Source organism: Vicugna pacos, chromosome 7 (genome assembly GCF_048564905.1).
Source record: "Vicugna pacos chromosome 7, VicPac4, whole genome shotgun sequence".
Lineage (NCBI taxonomy): Eukaryota > Metazoa > Chordata > Mammalia > Artiodactyla > Camelidae > Vicugna > Vicugna pacos.
The window spans coordinates 31,618,236-31,632,241 of record NC_132993.1 but is presented as its reverse complement, the minus strand read 5'-3'; the positions used below and the strand labels follow the sequence as shown (position 1 = coordinate 31,632,241).

The 14,006-nt window shown below is 35.2% G+C and overlaps 1 protein-coding gene across 7 annotated transcripts in view; it reads left to right on the top strand.

Moving 5' to 3' along the window:
- FOXP2 (forkhead box P2) overlaps positions 1-14,006 on the top strand; it is a 498,059-nt gene that overhangs the window by 195,648 nt on the left and 288,405 nt on the right. The window lies entirely within an intron of this gene.

Below are 14,006 nucleotides of genomic sequence, written 5' to 3'. Positions count from 1 at the left end.
GGTAAGCCTCATGAGGGGCAGGGATTTTTGTGAACTTGTTTTTTTATTGTCTATCTCTCTCCCTGGAATATAAGCGAATGATGGCAGAATTTTTTTGTCTGTTTCATTCATTGATATAATCTGTCTAGAACATTACCTGGCATGTGCTTCCCAGTCAATGCTTGTTTATCAAATCGAACTGGAGCACAGGTTGTTAGTATCAATAGAGACATGGTAATTCCCCAAGATACTTACCATCTACCATTAGCCTGCTACACTGTTATTTTTGGCTTCAGTTCTGTGATACTCTTCTGAATGTCTAAGTTCATGACAAAGACAGGGAAAGCGGGAGAGTAGGGAAATCCTACGCCCACTTTAAAAGCTTCATAGCTGTGGTCTGTACTTTGTTGTGCACAATGTCATGTTACAAATATATTAACATCAGCACCCCACAGCAAAAAAAAAAAAAAAAAAAGACCAAAACATGATTCCTCATTGGATGCCAACATACTGGTTGGAAAGCATAGTATGGTACAACTTTACTCTTCATTTGGGATGTTTTTAAATTGTATTAGTGCACTGTGCACTATTTCAGTTAATCAGTGTTCCAAATGTAAGCTGGGGTTTAGTGCCAGGTGGCATGCCTGAGACACATAAAGATTTTATGGTTAACAGATGTAGAGAAATGTCGGACTTTCTCGTATTTACTATAGGCATATTTTTCCTAAGAGATACACAGAGTATTTAGTTTGTTAATCAATATTTCAGATAATGAAATTGTTACCTAAATATAGCACTTCCAAATTCCAACTGAATTTTTATGAACTAAATGGAAACTGTTTATCTTAGAGCTTAAAATAAAGGTAAAATATTTTTTCCCAATTTCTTTTATATTGCCTTGTGTAAAGAGAAATAAAAACATAATAATTAAAAGATACAAATTAATCTGTTGGACATACACAAATTCAAGCTCATATGAACAAACATGTTCCCTTTTTAGTGTGCATTCTTTTTTCACCCCCATTTCCCTTTCTGTTCTGTAAAAATCTACTCCATTTCTAAAAGGAGCTCATTCTAAAAGAATTGTATAAACAGGGAAATGGATTGGAAGTAGAAATATTTAAAGTTGCTTTACTTTCGTATGAAGACAATTTGTTGTGACAAGAAATATAAAACAATGTTTTTTTAATTTCTTCTTTCAAAAATAGGAATAATAAAAATACTATTTTTGCAACAGTTTCCAGTTGAAAGACTATGTTGCAATACTGCTGTTAAATTGTATCATTTTCTCAAAATATTTCAGTAAAAATAAACAATGGTAAAATTGGTTGTGTCCCAAATAAGACATTATTTTAAAATTGTTATAGAGTGATGACAGCCAATTTTATTAAGCAAGCAGATTCCATATGTCATATAAGGCAAATCATTTTTTGATTTTGATAGTTGTATATTATGGTGAATAATCTTATAATGTACCATTATGTCTGAAGTTATTTTTTGTTATTTTATATCCATCTCACGATTATTTAGTCTGCCAATGCTTAAACTAAAACTTCTTTCAAGGTAGTGGCTAGCAGTTGTTTTCAAAGCAAATGCTAAGTCTGCGAAGGCATTCCTTAATACTTTTTCTTTCTTTTCTGGCATTAAGAACTTGATTTGTGTTCATGTTCTGAGTTCCTTTAGTGTTCCTAGTATGGCTGTTGAAATCTATACTTCATATGATCTCATTGTACTGCCTGCATTTCATTAATGACTGATTCTGTCTAAGGCTTGAGGAGTGAAATATTTTTCATATGACACTACCAAAATGAGTACAGTGCGCCAGCTGCAAAAACCACAAACCATCTGATTTTGTGGCTTTGGAAGGTGTGAAAAGTTCAATTGCTTAAAGTGAAGCTTATATCTGTATTATACCATATGGAAGTGGAACTACTGTAGACTTAAGACGAATGTCGAAAATATTACATTCTCATCAGTAGCCTTGTTTCAAATAAAGATGAGTAATACACTTATGTTTTATTTGACCTAGAATCCCAATATAGCTTTTGAACATTTGGCTGCCTAATTATGGGTTTTGTATTATTACAAATACTGGCTTGACCAAAGAAATAAATAAATGATTACTGATAGGTTTTTAATAAAATTTTTAAGGATGATTAAGTGAAGCTATATAGTGTTAAGTTATATAGTGTTCCTAATGTGAAATTTTAAACAACTATAATCATGTGAAAATCATAGAAATTACAGATTATAAATTTTGTATTAGTTTAAAAAATAATGAATTTGATCCTGAGTAATTTTTAATGAGTTAAGTTGTAGATACTAGAAAAGAAACTTAATTTTTAAATAAATGAGACTTACCTATGCTGTAGGTCCTAATAAAACTATGATCTTGCTCTGATAAAACCATGTAAACCAAGTAATAATAGTTTATGTGTTGGCTATAGAAAATAACATTAAGATCTCCTTGACTTATAAGCAATTTATGTTTAACCCAGTTATACAGTACTTTTGCTTTCTGGATGTGTCTACTAGGCTTTCTCTGAAGAACAAAATGTATATATGTATTTGTATGTATACATAATATAACTATATATGCACACACACATAGATATACATATACACATATATATTAAATATTTAATGTATATATGAATCTATAAATATTAAAATTTTATTAAAACATATATGTATATATATTGTTTATGATAGGAAGAATGTAAGATATATTCACACTTATTCTTTGCATTTTATATTCTCTTGATAAACTTGTTGTGGTATACATACAATGGAATATTACTTAGCCATAAAAATGAAATAATGCCATTTGCAGCAATATGGATGGACCTAGCGATTATCGTAATGAGTGAAGCAAGTCAGACAGAGACAAATATCATGTTATATCACTTAAATGTGGAATCTAAAAAATGGTACAAATTCTATTACAAACCAAAAACAGACTCACGGGCATAGAAAACAAACTCTGATTATCCAAGGGGAAAGGGCAGGGAGGGACAGATTAGGTGTTGGGAATTAACAGACATACATTACTATATATAAAATAGATAAACAACAAGGATCTACTGTATAGCACAGGGAACTATATTCAATTTCTTGTAATAACACACAATGGAAAAGAATCTGAAAAAAAATATATATATGTATGTATAACTGAATCACTTAGCTGTACACCTGAAACTAACATTGTAAATCAACTACACTTCAATAAATTTTTTTAAAGCTTCGAAATTTCGAGGCAATCCGACCATATTAAAAACCTCCAAATATATGTATGTATATGTGTGACTGGGATATTGCACTATACACCAGAGAAAGACATGGTAATTCACTACACTTCAAAAAAGAAAAACCCTTTACTCTTTTTCCTTTTCTTCTTTATGTTTAATAATACAAGATTCTTAACCATTCTATTAAATCGTTATGTCATTCATGACAGTTAAATATAAGAGCTGTATGGCAAGAATTATGAAGAATATCTAATTACCTTTAGCAACATGAGTAGGTCAAAACCTGCAAGTAAAAGTTTAAAAATTAGGTCCCAATGGCAGAAGTGTGACTTTTTTTACACGGTTGACATCCAAACTCACCATTCTTTGCTTTTTCTTTTTTCTTTTTTCCTCTCTTTCCTGTATCTTCACTAATTGATTTCTCTCTCATTGTTGCCATGCTTTTCTTTTCTTCTTCCTTTTAAGGTTTTTTCCCTCTTTTTCTCTTGTTCATATCGTTTCCCTTCCTCATATCATTAAAAATGACGTTCTCATACATTTCCATCTTCTATTTTCCTTTTCACCTTTTCTCTCCTTTTTTACTTTTTTTTTTCTGTTCATGCTTCTGGTTCTCTCTCTCTCTCTCTCTCTCTCATTCTGCCCCACTAGGAGCTTTACTAAATCAAAACTTATTTGGAAAATTTCTGACCTATCTACCTTTTCTTTCCTGCAGCTTTGTATCAGCTGTTTTGTGTTCCCCTTGTAAAGCCTGGTCTTATGGAAAGAATCCTGGCTGGAATCCAAAAGACATAGAATTGAGTGCAGTTCTGGCCCTAGCTTTCTTATCTGTAAAATGAGGAGATCAGAATAGAACGAACTGAATTTCCTCACGGCTCTAAAATTCGATAAAGTATTCTTAGATGTGTAGAGCCAGGAGGGCTAGAATTTTCACCCTTGAAGACAGAGGATGATTTTGCAAGGGCCACATCATGCGGCAGCACCCTATCCTGGGGCAGTCTCTAGCCCCGAGTCAGAGAACAGTTGAAGCATCAGCTTGTAAGTATCCAACATCTTGCTCCAGTTTTCCCTGAGAGTCAAGTAGGCGAGGTGGGCTCAAGTTAGGGCCAGAATCTGGTAGCAATATAAGGGCCCAAATATATTTCACAGCTAGGATTTTAAGATTCTAGTTGTGAATTCTGTCTAGAGATTCACTGATATAGGTCAAACTAGATCTAAAGTTCCAGAGAGACCCATTTGTTCCTGTCTGAATAATGCATTTTGCCAGAAAATATTATAAAGGCAGTTTCAGACATTGCTTTTGTCCCAAAATGCTTGTGGCTTTACGATGTTTTTCTGTTTTCCTTGAAAGTACCTCTGACTAACCGTAGACCTCAGATGCAACTTAGAGATTTGGAGCAAATGATAACTGATTTTTAATAACCAAGGCATTTCACTAGAGGTTCTTCTAATGTATGAAAGTCTGATTTTTGATAGTAGGAATGTATAGGATTATGTAGGAAAATTTAAAGGATAAAGCACTGACAATATTATGAGATAGAAACTATTCTCATTCCATTTTCATGATAAGAAAAATGAGGCTTATAGGGATTAAAGAAGCCCAAGGTCCCAAGCCAGTGAAGGCTAGGGCAGAGCCTACATTCTTAACTCCTGTGCTGTGTTTCCGCTATATATAAAACAAATAATTTCATGCTTATCATTTAGTCTGTCTTCCCTTTTTTTGTAGAATGTATTTTGAGTGTACAATATTTAAAATATTATAAAACTGTTTCTAAGATTCTACAGTTTAAATAACAATGGAGTTTTATTTAAGATGCATTTTGATTGTTTCATTTACTTTACAAAAAGAAGTTTTAATTATTTTTGCCTTAGATCTTCACTCATGTATTAGTTAGCATGTTTTATAGTCAATTAAATATGAAAATAGAAGAAATAATAATTTATGGAGATGCGTCCTGGTATGGATGGGGTTTATTAATTAAGTCAATTAGTGTTTAAAATCCTAGGTTAATACAATTTGTTACACTTACAATGTTTCTGAATCATAAAATAATTGCATAATTATGAATTACACATTGATTAAAGTGATTTCAAAGGATGACCATAGTTGGACTTATGGGCTGTCTCTTGAGGAAATTCAATGAAACAGAATCTGCCACTTATACATAGAAAAAATGACTTCAAAGTATCACTAAGGATCTATGTAATACTGTATATCAAGAAATAAATAATGCCTGTCTGAAAATTAGCTGCACATAAATATATCCCACATAAATAAAAAGTCACCGCCACTCAAAATTGTTGTACCAATTTAAGTTTTCTTTAAGCACCTAGTTATTGATGCTTTTTAAAAAATACTCTTAGGTAACATTCTTCTATGTATCTGTATGTGTCTCATTTAATGTCATTCACAGTGTACTACTAATGTCACTCAGAACGAAGCTGGCCATGGTCCTTGATTAAACCCTTCTCATGAGAGTCCCAGCTACTATTTCAGGAGTCTCTCAATGTAAAATTATTTCTGTTTCCAAAGACCAGGGGCAGCTAAGAAGACAGAAGAATTTTTTAACACTTTTTTTTAACCATTATTGCTTTTATTGGAGGTACTAGGGATTGAACCCAGAGCCTCATATTTTTATACTTTTTAACAGCTTTATTGAGGAACAACTGACATAAACTGCATATAGTTAAAGTGTGCAAGTTGGTAAATCTTGATATATATATATTGTCTGTACATCGTCACAATCAAGATAATGAGCACATCTGGCAAACCCCAAATTTCCCCCTGTCCCTTTATGTTCCCCTCTTCACCCGTCCCTGCCTCCACCTCTTCTGCAGGCAACCACTGATTTGCTTTATGTCACTATGGATTAGTTGGAATTTATTGAAATTTTAAATAAATGGAAACTTTTATTTAGTCTTTTTCATCTTTTTTTTCCCCACTCAGATTATTTCGAGATGCATCCATGTTGTTTATCAGTGGTTCAGTCCTTTCTATTGCTGAGTAAAATTCCACTGCAAGCATTGGTCAGTTTGTCATTTCGCTTGTTGATGGACATTTGGGTTGTTTCCAGGCTTTAGCTGCTATTGAGCATTCATGTACAAGTCTTTATGTGACCATATATTTTCATTGCTCTTGGGTAAATACCTAGAAGTGCAATGGCTGCGTCCCATAGTAGGTCTATATTTAACTTTTTAAGGAACTGCTATAAACTGTTTTCCTAAGTAGTTGTACAACTTTACAGTCCCACCCAGCATTGGATGGGCATTCCAGTTGCTCCCCTCCTTGCTAAAACTTGGCTTGGTTAGGATTTAATTTAAGCTATTTGAGTAGGTATGTAACAGTATCTCACTGTGGTTTTAATTTGCAATGTCTTAAGGACTAATTATATTGAGCATCTTTTCATATACTTATTTCTTTTCTGTATACATTCTTTGGTGAAGTGTCTGCTCAAATATCATGCCTATTTTTGAAAGGATTAATGGAAAGCAACAAGGACTCTTTTTATGTTGACAGAGACAGTTCTTGTCTAAAGAGCTGGTGTGGGTTATCCTCTACAGCTGATTTAACTGTGTTGAAAATGTTCATAAAATTATTCCCATGCTTCTTTAAAAAACATTTGATATCCAGTGGAGCGGTTCATGTCTGTGGCAGTGAGATTTAATCAGTACAGTAAACTTGTTTATTTGCTAATATAAAAAGTAAACTTCTAGAATAAAGGGTAATTTACATCATTGTTATTTTCAGGAAATATATAGAACAATAATGATGTATTTGTTGTATGTATTTCAACGTCAGTTGAAAACAAAGTAACTCTATTATATATTAAATGTGAATCCCTGACGATAATATCTTTAAAAAGAAGGATAAAGTGTTATGTGTCTACAATAAGCAGTGGTCTTTGAATAGTGCTTTAAGGGTGTATCGAAAATATTGGTGCTTGATAATCCAAATAAGACTATACTCAATCCAAATTCGATTGCTTTTACTTTATTTTCTTAAGTGTTATCAAATATATTTTAAATATGTTTTGTTTTACTCTAATTGTTATCAAATATGTTTATGCTTCTCTATCATCATAAAAAGTATCATGTAAAGTAATAATTAGTTTCTCCAAATGTCACAGTATAAAATGTAAAATCTGGGCTCATTAAGACAGAAACCGTATTTTGCATTATATTATCCTACCGTATATAATAAATGCTAATGGCACAGATGGGAGATTTCTGAGTACTTTTAATACATTTTCCTTCACCATTATGCGGGTGCTTGAAATTAATTCCATAAAATCAGAAGTATCAAATAGCAATGTGGCAGAAAATAAAAACTATCTTTTTTAAAAAAAGTTGATCAAGTTGTTTCATTGTAGCACTCTGTTAACTGTGATGTTGGATACAGAAAAACATAGTGGAGTATGCCCTGTTTAGATGTCAGGTGTTACTACCATATCTGAACAGGATGAAGTTTCAAGTCCATTGCATTAGAAGATAGGATCTTAACACAGTTCATGCTTCAGCCTTGTTTTAGAACTTTACTTGTTATTAATCCAAAAGGCAGCATCGACAGTATAGAATAATGTCATAAATTACTGCATTAGTTTTGTAGGACTGCTGTAACGAATTACTGCAGATTGGATGGCTTAAACAACAGACTGTATTGTGTCCTTTTCAGAGGCTAGAAGTCTGGGATTAAGTTGTTGGCAGGGTTGGTTCCTTCTGAGGGCTGAAAGGGAAGGATCCATTCCAGGGCTGTCTCCTTGGCATGTAGTTGTCTGTCTTTTCCCTGTGCTTTCACTTTGTCTTCCCTGTGTGCGTGTCTGTGTCCATATTTCCTCATAGTTTGGACTAGGGCCCACCCCTGTGACCGCATTCTAAGTTAATTCCCTCTATAAAGATCTTATCTCCAAAGGCAGTCACATTGTGAGATACAGGAGGTTAGGGTTTTAACATAGGAATTTTAGGGGTGGGGGCACGCAGTTCAGCTCATAATAATTGCCCTTTATTCTGATAGTTCCAAATTTGTATTTACAGTGTTCTTGACAGATTTTTAAACTGGAAGTCATAATGTCTAATTTGAATGACCAGGAAACTATTATTGAATCCTTTAACCTACTAGATAACGGAGGACAAAGAGGTCTTGTTACGGTATCTGCAGTGAGATCAGGCTTTGGAGAAGTTACTCCATATCACATGGGCTAGGATTTCTTCAGAGGCTCCACTTCAGCTTCTCACCCACTGTCCTTAAGAAAGTTCTTTAGCCGCACCCTCCCCCGCCACACACACAAAAACCCCCATAGATCTCATCCTGTCCTGGCATGACAGAGAATCTTACAGCAGTGTTTTCATTGCCAAAGACAAGTCCTTCTTGTCAACGTTGCTCTCTGAAGTCTAATTTCCTAATTCACATATAGATCTGCTCCTCCAGAATTTCACAAACCTTTCCTCAGGTATCATATCTTATTTTGCCATTTGTTAATCTGTAGAGAAGCCTTTTCTGTATCAGAAGCTCTGTCCATCCCAGAGTTTGGAGGCAGGGTTAGGGTCACCCTAGGTCCCTGAGCCAACTCTCACTTGTTTAATCGTCACTCAGTGAAAGATGACAGTCACACACTTCCAAGCACAATTCTGAACATACTGGCTATAATGCCAACTCCTTTTCCATTATGAAAGCATATTGGAATTTACAGGAGAGAGTTGTCATTGTGGAATGAAACAACATTCAATCCATTCTAGTTTCTTTTAAAAATAATCTGAAAGCTTCGACAGTTTCTTTAATAATACTTCCCTCCCGTAGACCTCACAGGTGATCAGACTACTTCTGAAACTTCCTTTGAAAGGGATGACTCCTTTTATAAAACCCACTCCGTTTTTAAGGCTTAGGTCATTCAACTGTATCACCTTCTGCCTCTCCTCTCCATTGTCAAACATTGATCTTGAGGTCGCTGCTCACATTCAGTGAGTAAGTTGGCACAAAACTCAGACTCTTTCTCCTCATTCCATGTCTCATCATCACAATTGGCAATTTTTAAAAAAAATTATTATTATGTTTTTATTGAAGCACAGTTGATTTACAATATTGCTTGTTGACATTTACAACATTAACTTGGTGATTTACAATATTAAACGTAGATGTATGACCATCTCACACAGTAGCTTTATGGTCTCCTGAGTAGTCCGTGTCGTCTGTATTTCTGTGCAGCTTTAGCAACCCAATCCTACTGCCACATCCCGAACTTTGTCGTTATCTGAAACAGCTTCACTCCCCAGATCAAAGACCCATGATTCCACCTTCTAACCATTAATGTATCTCATCAAATCTTTAACTTCCTTACTCCTGCTACATGTTCACTGGTCATGAATCTCTCCCAGCTTTTCTCATTTTCCATGTTAGCGTTGACTCCCGTTCCCATTCATCCTTCTGCTATATTTGGTTAGCAAAATACCAACAGCAGAGAGAAGACTTCTACTACGCATGTGCTTTCTCCCCTGCCTCTCCCTCCCTCACTGTCCAGGGAAACAAATAAGCTTAAATCTCTCTCTTCTTAAAAACAGAGGCCTCCCTGGATCCTGTAGGTGATATCCCAGCTCTCTTTTTCACTTCAAATCCGAGTTTCTAGGTGTTGTGTCTCTTCCCCCATCTAATGTCATACAAGTTTGTTAAAGGGGTTAAGAATCTCTGTGAACATCTGCTTGGTTGTTTTTAATCCATTAAAAGTTCTGAACTTGCATATTCATGAAAAATGTACAAATCACATCTCATAGTTATTTTTTTAAAAAATATGTGGGATATTTTGAGAAGGCATTTGTTGTAGAGAGAGTAGGTATAAGTCACAGCTTTGATGTTTACATTTAGTGGCAATTAAAATTATTTTCATATGTGTAAGTAAATGAGCATTGTTATTGCTTTTCCTATCACTGTTTGCAATTGTGAATTTTATCCTTTGGGGAAATGAGTAAGTCATCCATTTATAATTATTTTATAATACATGACATATCTGTAACTAATGTTCTCACTTCTGTTCTCTGGGTTTTTGAGTACTACACTGGTGAAAAGATACTCTTTTGTCATCAGAGGCGGCCCTCCCTCCCCTTCTAGGGTTTAGGGAAATAAAAATAATGGGCACTCTTTCAGAAACAGGCAAAGCCTCTAGGGGACTGAGCATCTAGCCTGACCTGTGTGGGCCCCTCTGTGGAGTCAGCAAGTACCAGGTTAGTTTGGCCTCCATAGGTGGTTCATGTCTGGAATGAGATCAAACTTGACTCTCACTTTGATTTACTTGTCCCATGGGGAGGCTGGAGCTACTTTGGGCTTTTAGGCTTAGGGCCTGTTCTATAAAGGTACCAGAATATCCAGTAACCATATGTGTGGTGTTTACCTTTGTTCTGCAGGAACGAAAATAAAGAATTCATATTTTTAATAATACACTTAGGTCAGAGTTATTTCTCTGAAGACTTTTTTTTCCTGTTTTCTATGGCTCAGATGAGATTCTTTTGGAATGTAATGAAGACTGCATTTTGGGCCTGTCTTTCAGTGAACTGAAACATTCTACCGAGCTGATTCTTATCTGTAGCAAGTCATTTATGTCATTTTAAAAAAATCACTAACCTTTGATCTTGTGTATCAGCTGAGGGCCAAACTAGACATTGCATGTCTGTATGCAGCAAATGCTACAGCATTTGAAGGTAATGGCCAGGGCTTGGTGGGGAAGGGGTCAATAGCATTGTTTGTTACACCTGTGAGAAGGAGGCCTCTGTACTCTTAAAAAATGCCGTTTAATGCTCTGTTCTGCTAGTGTCTTGGACTCCCTGCTTCTTTCATTTGGCCATTAACTTTTAACATGGATAATCATTTTGTTTGCATTTTGGTACTTCAGATGCCAAAATCTTAAAGTGATATTGAACTTTGTTTAAACTCTTTCTGTCTTCATTTGATGAATTTCTGACTTTTTTCTTGCTCTCATTTTTGGTCAGTTGCCCCATTGTTATCTTTATCACTGTCATTGTCTAACCAAGTACCTCCATTGAATTCTACAGGACTAAATGGCTTTTCCCATTAAGAAGCCCCGAATCATAAAATGTAGCCTTACTCTCTCATAGCAATAAATAAATTAATGTGTAAATAAATAAATAAAACGTATTTTTCCGGTACTTGGAGTAGCTTCCAGTTTCAGTTAAGTAACTGATTTTAATCTTACCACATATTTTCATACTGTCCATTTTGTGTGCTGCACAGGTTGGCGGAGTGATTAATCTGGGAAATAATTTCATGAAATGACTAATCATCTTGTGTTAAGCTACATGATATAAAGGCCATTCTGTTAATTCAGGGTCAGGCCAGATGGTAAGGCAAGAAAGTGGCCTCTATGTGGCTGAACTTGAAAATGTACAATTGAGAAATTAAATGAGGACTCCAGGAAATAGCACCTCTAGGAAATATTTCCAGGAAATAACACCTACTCAGTCAGAGAGTAAGAAATGACTGCCGGTCGCTATGAATGCAAGCGTCATGTGTGTAAATACTGGCACGCTTGAAGCTTGGGTTCAAAATCAAGGAAAGCTTTGTAAGTACCACATGTTATTGCAGATTTCATAAATGGTGTCAGTGAGAGTAGTGGAGACACGTTTTTATCAATTCAACTAATAAAACAGATACATCCTTCTAATATTTTTGTCAAAGCTAAATAATATAGTTGTGATTCAAAACAATGACAGGACACTTGTTGACATATTATAGGCATAGACTTATTAAATTATATTACCCATGTGAAAACAAAGAGGAATAGAGCTAGTCCATAGTAGTCACTCAGTTTCCTAGGCTGAAGGTCTGTCTTTATCTATATGATGTGGGAAGGGGTTAAATTTTGCCAGTGAAGAGTCTTTCACCCATTTGCCCATAAGAAAAGAATCAGAACTGTGAAGCCCCAAGTCTCTGCTCACAGAATTTCTTGGAAAAAGTACTGATGTACTATCTAGTCTGTTGCTCTTTTTCTAATAACTCGATTAACTCTCAGGTTTCCTCTTGACCATTTGAAAACCCTTTTAGGAGTATAAGGATAGACTCTCATTTGTGGGGAATTATCGTAATAATTCATATGATTGCATATATTGGAGATTCTTAAATAGTACAAAGTAGCACCATGTCTTGAAAACATACTGTTTCTAAGTTAAATCATCGCAGACTGCTATCACCTGGGATAAATTTCAGAGTGATAGGAAATCCACTTCAAGTGGCAAAACACAGCATTGGAGATTTATTAGTTTAATTAACTAGAAATCAAGACTTGGTTTGACTTTCAAGATTTTTTTAACCGCTTTTATTTTTAATTGAAGTATAATCAGTTTACAATATTGTGTCAATTTCTGGTATACAACATGTTTCAGTCATACATATACATACATTTTTGTTTCATATTCTCTTTCATTAAAGGTGACTACAAGATATTGAATATAGGCTTTCAAGGTTTGTCTGCTTTATTGGGTCAATGATATCATCAAATGTCTGTCTGCTTGTCCACCATAACCTTCACAGTATCAGCCTTATCCTAAGGCTTATCTTAAGCTATCTCCTTATTGTGGTTGCAAGACGACTGCCAACTACTCAAAGACTGCAAGGTTCTCCAGCCACATCTTAGAAGAGAAAGGAGGAGTGGTTTCTAGAGCTCTTTCAGAAACTAGAGAGCTTCTGTTTTAGAGGTCTCTGGTAAATGCTTTCTCCAGGCTCAGGGGGCAGAACTGAGTCACACGGCATCCTTAGGAATTAGTTTCCAAATACACTGATTCTATAGGGGCTGTATCTGTGGGTACTTAGCTATCTACTCTGAACATACTTTTTTTTCCCCAATATTTATTACACCAAATATTCTGAGTAGCAGCAATGCAGTGGACAATTAACATTAGCTTCATTAGTTTAAGGGTAATCCTATCCGTGCCTACAACTCTGGTTCAGAAATTGTCACTTGTCCCAGTTTTGTCAGTGATAAATGAGGGGACGTTGGCTGGAGGCTGTTAGGGATGTTCTTCCTTTCTCTTAAGAGAGGGTGACAAGAAATGTGCTCCCCATCCCCACTTTCCTCTGTTTCACTCCTACCTTCTCTCCCGTTCTCCCTCCTTCCTTCAAGGGAAAAGAAAGAAAGAAGCATGTTGCCTTGGCAGCCATCTTTTGACTGAGAGGAAAACCATCCATGGGGTAAATCCAATGCCATGAAGCCTTAGGGACATTGTTGAGTCACTAAATCAGTCTACTTTCAAACCCACCCAACTACTTCTGAATTTCCTACTATGTGAAAATAAAACTTGAAGATATACTTTAGATTTATTAAGAAGTGCTGGTAATTTTCTAGTTTGTTCAGTCTCTTAATGGCAGACACACCTTGATGGCATAGGGCACCATCATTGTCACCTAACATAGATCTGTCCTTTCTTTCTCTTCAGGGGCTTCTCCCTTCCTCTGAATAGAGCAGTACTTTGCTTTCAAAGGATGTCCCATCAGAGAAATGTTAGGGAAATATGAATAAACATTAAGGACAGTACTTAAATCATGATCAAACTATATAACAAATTATATTTGGTGTAAATGTCAATAAGAACTTGAAAGCACAATTTGCCTAGGATAATTAAGAATTGATTTCGGTCCCTTGTAAGAACATAGAGAAAAACATACAGGGAAATGCCTCAATGGACTTAATTCTTTCTAACCAATATAAAAGAATGGTTGACAGTATAAAAGGAAAGAGAATGTTGGGAGATAGTTGCCATGTTAAATTAGAGTTTGAAATGGCCAAG